Source organism: Gossypium raimondii, chromosome 13 (assembly GCF_025698545.1).
Source record: "Gossypium raimondii isolate GPD5lz chromosome 13, ASM2569854v1, whole genome shotgun sequence".
Lineage (NCBI taxonomy): Eukaryota > Viridiplantae > Streptophyta > Magnoliopsida > Malvales > Malvaceae > Gossypium > Gossypium raimondii.
Window position 1 is genome coordinate 33,464,621 of NC_068577.1, and position 10,420 is coordinate 33,475,040.

Here is a 10,420-nt window from a genome sequence, read left to right on the forward strand (position 1 = left end):
TGTTCTTCACCTAATGGAGTGGGATCTTTAGCTGGCTCCACATTAGCTAACTCAGCAAATAACTGAATCGGTGCACTTTGGTGGCTCCGATTCCCATAATAAATAGTGACTATTGTCTCCACGACATCATCGTCTACAAGTTCCATCTTGATAAATTTGATGGATCTGTCAAAACTGGAAACTTGTAGAAAAGTTTCGAGATCCCAACATCTAACAATTTTTGCACTACTCATTCCCTTCATATCATCAATTGAGACATTTCTATTAAATCTCATTGCTATTTGTTGGCGACATTTAAATATACATCCAACTGTTGTCAAAATTACTCCATCGAAATAAATGCATAGGAAAAATTTATTATCCATATTCAATACTAAATCTATTAAAAAATAAACAAAATTTCTCAATACAATTTCAAGAAAAAAAAAACTATTGTAAAAAAAGTGAATTTCATATCTACTAACCTTGTGAATTCTTCTTTGTCTGTTTACTATTCTTCTATAGAAAAGTTTTTTACTATTCTCAGATTTTCAAAAAAAAATTGCACAAAACACTGGTTAAATACTGGTATGGCTTGATTGGTGTCATCTCTAAGAAGGGCTTCATGCCACTGGTGCCACCTATGAGATGGGCACCACCAAACATGTTTAACACTAGACCCGTATTTAACCCGTATAAAATACCCATTTTGGTGTCACCATTTAATAAACCTTCACCCAATATTTTCTTTTCGGTTTAACGGTGGCTGACATGTGTCAGAAAAGAGGGGTGGTGCCATCTCTTTGACACCCTCCACCACTCCTACCATACTATTTTTGTAATTAATTGATCTGGTATACCATTTTAGATCTTTATTATTTTTTTATATTATATACGTAAAAAAGCCCATAATTTACATGTTACGTACTGGGAAAGTGTTGATTTGCAACTGGTTGCCAATATAAGAAGCTTTCATTATTGATAAGTAAACTCTTACCTAAATAAAGGTGAGCCCTATGACAATGAGTGATAAGAATGTTAAAAGAAATTAAGAGGTTGTCCAATTGGGCCTACCGTTCTCTATGAATTTCAACGTTTAATTTTATTAATGATAGGGTTAAATATAAATTTAGTACTCAAACTTGTCCACTTCTCCCATGTAACACCACATACCCGGCCTAGACGTTTAGATTAAGGCTGGAAGCTACATCAAAATGTTTAGGAAAAACCAACCTTAAAGTAATTTAAAGTTCGTCATTTAGAAACACCAACCCAGTCAAACCAACATGGAGTTTACAAACCAAAATACAAAATAAAACATACGTTAACCCAAATATAAACAAACAGTAGAGTATCAAATAAAGAGAGAGGACCGAGCTCCCGACACGCCGAGCCTCCTAATTCTGTGTGTTACCTACAATGCAGTCACAAATAAAATAAGTTTATAACCCAACATGAAACCAATATGTAGATAAGACAGCGATACAAATTTAATAATAATTGTCCAAATTCATATACAGAATCAGAAACAAATAATACTCATTAATGTTGTAACAGTGCAGGTAAGATGTAGAACAAATCAGATACAAATGTAGAATAGATTAGATACATATGCATAACATATCAAAATTAGATGCAGTTTCCTACCCCCATCCACTACACGCCATCTTCGACCATCCCAGCACACCATATAGGGTATTAACTACCCATCCAGCCCTACACACCAATTAGTGTCGGTATGACACATTTCAAAGTAATTACAGAATAGCTGCCAGATCAGAATACGATAAATCACCAGGATCAGATACGAAGTTGTGGCTTAGTCACTCAGTTTGGCAGATTATTAAACTGCCAGCACTTCCTTTTTAATACCACCCACCCAATGCAAATGCAGATTACAGACATCAAATATAAGGGATGTACATACAGTTATTCAATTACATTCCACATTCAGATAATACAAATCATTATCAATTAATAATTACTACATCAATTATACGTACCGATAATCGATTATTCAGCCTTAGAATATCAAACAACAATTTATACAGTCTAATTCAGATCTCAAACACATAAACAGAATACTTAACCACAGATACAGAGACTTAATTATCGACAGAAATTAACAAAAAATAGTTTAAAAATTTAGGGCGTTACATCCCAAATTGATAGTAATGGTTTTTTTTATCCCAGATTGTACCCAAACTTCTTTTCCATCCACTATATTAGTACTTGAGACTAATGATGTTAATTTTTGCTGACGTGGTAGCACTAACCAATCGCACGTAACCACGTGGCATCTTTTTATACCTCTTTTTTTATTTTTTTATTTTCTCTTCTTTTTCCGTTTTCTTTTCTTTTCTAATTTTTCTTTTTTTTTCAAGTCTACTCTTCATCTTTCTTCTTCCCTTTTTCCTCCAAAACCCCCCAAAATTTCCCCTCACTTTCTCACCATCCAATCACCACCAAAATCTCATTTTTTCCATTGTGTCCTCATTTATATCCCTTAAATTAAATTCAATCATTCCAAAATTTTTGCAAACTTCCGATGATTAACAAATACGAATAGAAAAATCAAAAGTATGCAAAAAAAAAGCTTACTTATCCAATGCTTGAAGGTATTTCTGCTTTGTAACACCCCAAAACCCGACCTAGAAGTTTAGACTGAATCTAAGAGGTCACATTGATCATCGAAGTGATCGGAAAGCCTACAAATGATTTTTCAAAATCTCATTCAAACACAGCTCCGTTTAATATTTCAAGATTTAAAACAGAAAACTTCAAAAACCGTTAAAACGTTCAGAAATATAAATCCGCAAACTCAAAATTTCATTCCGAGACAAAACTCAACTTATGGAATTTTTAAAATTTAATTTATACCACGGTCCCTTTTTAGTAAGCACAGTCCAAAACATATCAAAATTAAAAAGAGAAGACCAATTATTTTGTTTAAAATCGTGACACTCCCGAGACCTCCGGCATGCTGAGTCCAGCTTCAGAAAACCAGAGTACCTGAAAAGGGGAAAACTAAAGGGTGAGTTACACGAGTTCAGTGTGAGTTCGAAACATAAAAAATGACTAAGTTACAAAATAGAATTTCAATTAGTAGTTCCATAGCGAAACGTACTTCCGAGGCTATTACAAATCCAGAACGTAAACACGGAACCAACGTCCCAACCATACGTATCAGACAAAGCACATCATATCATTGTGAACATATCTTTCCAGCAAATAGATGTATGTACTAATACAAAACAGATTAAAAACAAACCTACCCCACCAACTGAACACCACTCCGATCCTCGTTCACACCATGAATGAGCTAATGGTAACCCAACCAACCATGCACACCACATAGGACCTCGAAAGGCCCATCCAACCCTACACACCACATATGTGGAACTAAGCCACGTAAATGACAATATGTCGCTGAGCTGACATATGTATCATACTGTGCGGTAAACTGATGTAAAGATGTAATGCAATTGAACTGTCGAATCAGATCAGACTTATTTCTCTTCACAACTAATCCTAAAAATTTTATGTAAATGTACGTATGTCGACAAACTTATAGAAATAGCGTACAGATAGTCAAACCGAAACAGAGGTGCACAAATCCAATCGACCAAGTTCAGAATTAGATATCATAATACACAATTATTAGGCAACATCACATTAACGAATCATTAAACTAGTGTAATGATTACATAGAACACATATGTCCGAGCCAAAACAGAGTCTCAACTACCTTTACTAAGGCCTAGCCAAGGGTCGGAACACAGAGGAAGACAATTAAGTCACAATCTAACTCAGAACCAAAATTTAGGAAACAGGGCCACACGGCCGTGTAGAAGTGCCTAGGCCGTGTGGAAATGCCTAGGCCGTGTGGGGTCAACACGCCCATGTGAAGGAGGCACACGCCCGTGTGAAGGGAGGCACATGCCTGTGTGAAGGGAGGCACGCGCCGTGTGACCCAAGAACATGGTCGTGTGGACAGCCTGTGTAACTCTCTGCCATTTCTGCTAAAATAAGGTGCAACGTAGACACGGTCGTATGGAAGCCTCACACGCCCGTGTGCCCACGGGACACGGCGGTGTGTCTAGAACACACACCAGTGTGAAAATTGACTAAAATCCCTAAATTCCTAATTATCAGCCACACGACCGTGTGGCACCAAATTCATCCTAAAAACCCTAATTCCTAATTGCACACGGTCGTGTGAACCACCCATGTAGGGCACACTCCCATGTGGCCACCCGTGTGGTCACAAAACCACACCAAAACTGGCTATAGATCGTGCTTTTGTTGTCGAAACGATTCTCAACCTTCAACAACCCAAAAAACACCATAATATACTGATTTTCGTGCAATTTTGACCACCAAACAACACTTAGATTAACTAATTTTAGAAACACACATATATTGCCGAATTTCACAATGACAAACCAACAATTTGTTATCAAAATTATAGGGTTCCCGAACACACACAAAATTACCAACTTCTACAGCAATTCGGCCAACAATTCGTTAATGAAATTGAAAAGTTTTGATACCCACACCTGAATCGCAAGCAAAATACCCATAAATCAATCGACGCACATCGACAACCACCCTACGAACCCGAAGCTTTTGTTGACAAAAAATGTAAACAAACTAGCAACAACAAAATAAGAATTGAATAGCTCCCAAACATCGACTTGACGACAAGGAAACTGAAGCTTTCCGAAACCAAAATAAAAATAGATTTTCCCCAACAAAGAAAAGAAAACAATGGTGAGGGAAGAGATAGACATGGAGAGGGGAGAATATGGAAAAACTAATTTTGGGTTATTTTCTCTCCTAATTAAATAAAAAAACTAATATGTATTTTAATCACAAAACAAAAAACTAAAATAAAATACAATACAATACAATAATTCCTCAAAACACACACCTGAGGACTTGAACCCAAGACCCAAAGGTTCACTAACACACAACCAACTACCAAACCAGCAGGCCCATTCTAACACTAAAATGCAGAAACTAACCCAATTGTTGGACCTATCCACTGTCCCAACTACAAATCTCAAAACTTTTAACCCCAAAATCTAAGGTGTTACATGTTTTCTAATGTCGAAAAATATTTTCATCAAATGCCGATTATCATCAACCAAATAAGTATTTCTCAACTTCATCCCAATTTCCATTATGTAACTCATCCTTAAAATATTTCATGTTAAAGAAAAAACCCAAATTCCTGTTCAAGCCTATTTAAATTCAAAGTAATAATCACATTTTAAATTTTATCTGTTAACAAAAAATACTAATTAAAATCCATTTAAGTTTCAAAAAAAATTGTGAACAGTCTCTTTAAACTTTTTCTCATCTAGAAACTGTAAGATCAAGAACACAAGCTCTTTACTGAGAGATGACATCTTATCCACCGTATCCACCTCCAACTTCAATCCCCAATGATGAAATAAAAATCACCAAATAAAAACACTAGATTTGCAAGAATATTCCCAGAAATTTAAACACAAAAACAGGAAATATTTGTTAGAAGATGATGTCATTGTTTACAGAAATAGAAAACCAAATAGATAAAATAAGAGAAATCGAGAGAAGAAATATGAGAGAGACTAAATTTTCATTCCAAATTTTTCATATTGTTTTCCTCAACCATTGGGAAAAAATAAAAAATAGTAAACGTAGGTCGTTTCATTTACTACTTAGAGGATGACTTGTATTAGAAACTTATCGTCTAAGATCGATTTTCACACAATAGCAAAAAGGGAATTTTAGTGGTGATTGGATGGTGAGAAAGTGAGGGAAATTTTTCGGTGGTTTTTAGAGGAAAAAAGAAAGAAGAAATATGAAGTAGCAGACCTAGAAAAAGAAAAATAAGAAAAGAGAAAAGAAAGGGAAGATGAGGGAAAATAAAAAGAAAAAGAAAAAAGAGATATAATAGGACACCACATGGCGGCGTGCGATTGGCCAGCACTGCCACGTAGCAAAAAATTAACATCGTTAGTCTTAGGAACCAATATAGTGGACAAAAAACAAGTTCGGGTACCAATCTGAGAGAAGTGGACATGTTCAGATACTAATTTTATATTTAACCCTTAGTGATAAGAATGTTTCACGACTCTACGTGACTTCAAGCCTGTGAATTGAATCTCATATTTGATTTAGAGAACATTTTATTCCAAGAAGAAGTTTTGTGGTACCAAAATTCGAGAAGTGGATTGCTAACTAGTGAAGATCAAAGCATGAAGTTTTTTCATAGCCGTACTCTTACTTGCAGAAAGAAAAATAGGATTGAAGCTCTTTAAATTGCCAATACTGGGTGGTGTTTTGATGATGAGTTTCTTTAACAACATGCAATTGATTTTTATAAACAACTCTACTCGGTGGAGCCTTAACCTATTGGTTGCTTTCCTTGCAGAGGCCAATTTCTAATCTTCTTAAAGAATGAAAAGGTAAATCTAATTGCTTCATTCTCGATGGAAGAGGTTCGGAAAGCGGTGTTTAGTATGTCACCCTTGAAGGCACCAGTTATTGATGGATTTCATGCAAAATTTTATCAATCTCAATAGGATTTGGTGGGTAACAGTGCCTATCATCTTGTTTGACGTGATATGGAAGGGGGCATTCTAGATCCTAGTATAAACAAAAAGCTTCTAGTTTTAATTTCAAAGACCATAGGTGTAGAGCCCCTTAACCAATTTTATCTGATCAGTCTTTGTACCATACTTTACAAGATCATCACTAAGAATTTGGTGAATCGACTTTGTCCTCTCATTAAAAAAATTAATACAACAAAATCAAGCTAGTTTTATAACAAGTCGTAATATCTCAAACAATATTATCATTGCCCAAGAGGCAATGCACACAATGAAGACAATGAAGAGTAAAAAGTATTGAATGGATATTAAAATTGATCTTAAGAAGGCATTTAATAGAGTTGGGTGGGACTTTTTGGAAGATACACTTATGGATGTAGGCTTTCCTAATACTATTATCAAGGTGATTATGAACTGTGTCAATTTGACGACCATGCAGGTTTTATGGAACGAAACAATCACGAAACCTTTTTGTCCAACAACAAGGGTGAGACAATGAGATATTTTATCTCTTTATCTATTTATCTTAGGAATTGAGCGTCTGGGATGCTTAATAGATCGGGCGGTTGACAATAATAACTGAGAATCATTTTTGCTTTCTTGACGAGGTCCGAGTGTTTCACACATTTTCTTTGCAGATGATCTGATCATGTTTTCTAAAGCCGATAGTCAAGGTGTTTAACAAATTAATGTTATTTTGAGTACTTTTTGCTCTTATTCTAGACACAAAGTAAATAGAAAAAAAAACTCAAATTTTCTTTTCATCCAACACTCCTAAAGCAATGGCTGTAAATGTGAGTGATAGACTCAGCTTCTCAAGGGTAGGTGATTTGGAAAAGTATCTAAGAATGCCTGTGTTTCACAAATGGGTTTCTACTAATACATTCCAATTTGTGGTTGATAAAGTTTGTGCCAAGCTTAATGGATGGGAGGCTCGAAGACTTTCAATGGCAGGAAGAATTACTCTTGCCAAATCGGTGCTTCTTGCTATACCAAATTATTTTATTAATATTGCTCATATTCCCATTTCAGTGTGCAAAGAAATTGAAAAAATTACGTGTGATTTTATATGGGGATCAAGTGTGTTAAAAAGAAATCTTACTTTAGTTAACTGGAGGGATTGTTGCTTGCCCATTGAGAAAGGAGGAGTGGGCATTCGAAGTCTAAATGACCAGAATAAGATTTTCCTTCCAAAATTAAGTTACAATATCGTTGCGAATACAGATACTCTTTGGGTTCGAGTTCTAAGGAACAAATACAATGTGTATGGGATTATTCTAACATCCATAGAATGTAGTAATTGCTCATATATTTAGCGATCCCCTATGAGTGTTTGGCATGAAGTTATTGATGGTGTCATATAGTCTATTAGTGGCGAACGGCTAGCAAATTTCTGGAATGATCATTGGGCAAAAGATATCGATCTTCTTCGAATGCATCATATAGGCAGAGTATACATCGATGAAACTTTTCAGGTTTGAGAATTGGTCACAGCTGGTGGAACTTGGAATTGGCATCAACTTGAATTCCTTCTTCCTTAACACATCCTAGCTTGTATTGAAACAATTTTGTAGCCTACAAAGCTGCAAGTCCTAATCGGCTTGTATGGAGATGGTCATCTGTTGGTCGTTTCTCTTTTTCTAAAATTTATAGATAACTAGTTGAGAGAAAAGATCCACTACTACAAAGCGATAACTCAATGATTTGGAAAGTTAATACTCCCTAATGAGTAAGGGTCTTCTTATGGTTGCTTCAACATACTCAAATGCTTACTAATGGGGAAAGAGTGAAATGTGGAATGGCTAATGATGCTCATTCTGTGCAATATGGTGAACCTGTGGAAACAGCAACTCACGTTGGGTGAGACTGCTAATTTGCTATCACGGTTTGGAAGACTATTGTTCCTAGAAATGTTTGGACTTCTTTCTTTAATTACCTACTGGAAACTTGGTTGAAATGGAACATCATGAATAAGGGAGGCATCATGGAATTTGATGGCAAATGGCCAACCTTCTTTTCAATCTTGTGTTGGCTACTTTGGAAGGGACGAAATGAATTCATTTTCCAATAGGTAAGTACTAACAGTAGCAATTTGATTTCAAAATGCATGACCTAGACAAGAAGTATAATTAATTATAAATGTATGGATCAACTTATGTGCAGCACAATCACTCATGATAATTGGTATCCACCTAAGGAAGGATAGATAAAGCTTAATACAGATGGCGCACTATCGTTACAGTATTCTAATGTTGCTATTGGTGGCGTTCTTCGAGATTCAAGAGGCTGACTGTTTGGGTTTGCTATGAAGGTTGGTGTATCTAACATTTTCACATTAAAGCACGAGCTATATATGAAGGACTCACTCTAGCTTGGAAGAAAAAGTTTCGTAAGGTTGTGATCGAAAGCGACAAAGCATTGTTGATTGATATAATTGGAAATTGTTATGTGGCTAATTGAAACAGCCCAGTTTTAGTTAAATCGGGACAATGGTTTTGGAACCATAATCTGAGGTCATAAAATTTATTTTATTATTTTAATAAGGTTTATAGTATGATAGAATTACTATGTGAAAGCTTCGTAAAGAAATTTTACTATTTGATTGCTTAATTTGTCAAAAAAGACTAAATCGCGTAAAGCAAAAAACTTGTGTTTTATTAGTTAAATGTATTAAATAGCTATAGAAACTTAAAGTAAAGGTCCTTAAGTGGTCAATAGACCATTGGAGAGTTAGTGTAAGATGATAGCATGGCAATTGGTGTAGTTTTAAATGTTTTTAAAGGGTAATTATGCAATTTGGTAAATAATGACAAAATAAAATAAAACAACAATTAGGTTATCAACTTTAACCATTCTTTCAACTAAAAAATCAAATAAAAAGAAATCCATGGAAGCTTAGCATTTGGAAATTCTTATTTTCCTTAATTGGTAATATATTTTGTCCTGTTTTTAATTATTTCTACGTTTTCGATATCGTTGTAGCTTAATCTAGCTAGCTCGTACCTTCGTTTTTGAAACTGTTATAGATTTCAAATGGTGCCATTGTTGAATTCTTGGTTGTTTAATTGTTTAATGATATATTATTAAGGTTTAATGTTAGATATGCAAGTTTTGTTAAGTAACTTTTTGACAAAGATGTCAAAAAGGGGTTAAATTGATAAAATGTAAAATTTCGTGGTTAAAAGTGTGAATAAATTAAAAATATAGGTTGCTAGTAACATGTATTAAATTTGGTTAAGCATGGGTTTGTACTAAATTGCATGAATTTTCAATTTTATGTGATAAGGACTAAATTGTAAAAATGTGAAAGTTTAGAGGCAAACGTGTAAAATTGCCCTATTGTGTGTTTTGGACTAAATTGAATAAATAGTTGATTAAATAAGATGATTTTGATAATACATAGATCAAGATAAGTCGAGATTAGGATTAGATTGGGGAAAAGGAAAAGTGGACGAATAGTCGATAATTTCCATCCGAGCAACTCGAGGTAAGTTCGTGTAATTAGAATGGAACATTTATTTAATTGCAATTGTATGAAATGAATATGTATATATATGTGAATTGAATGGTTGAAATAAATGATATTGAATTGCTTATCATTACACTTTTGGTTGTATGAATGTTAATCGATCAAAGCTGGACATTTTTTATGTTGCTCGGTTGAATTAATTGCTTGTTTAATTGAAGTATTAAAGTTGTCCAAAACAAGACATGTTACCTATGTTTTTGCCATATTTAAATGCTTGTCCTAATTGAAGAATTAATGTTTGTCAAAATTTGTATACTAATGTTGTGTAACACCCCAAACCCGGCCTAGACGTTATGGCCGAATATGGCGA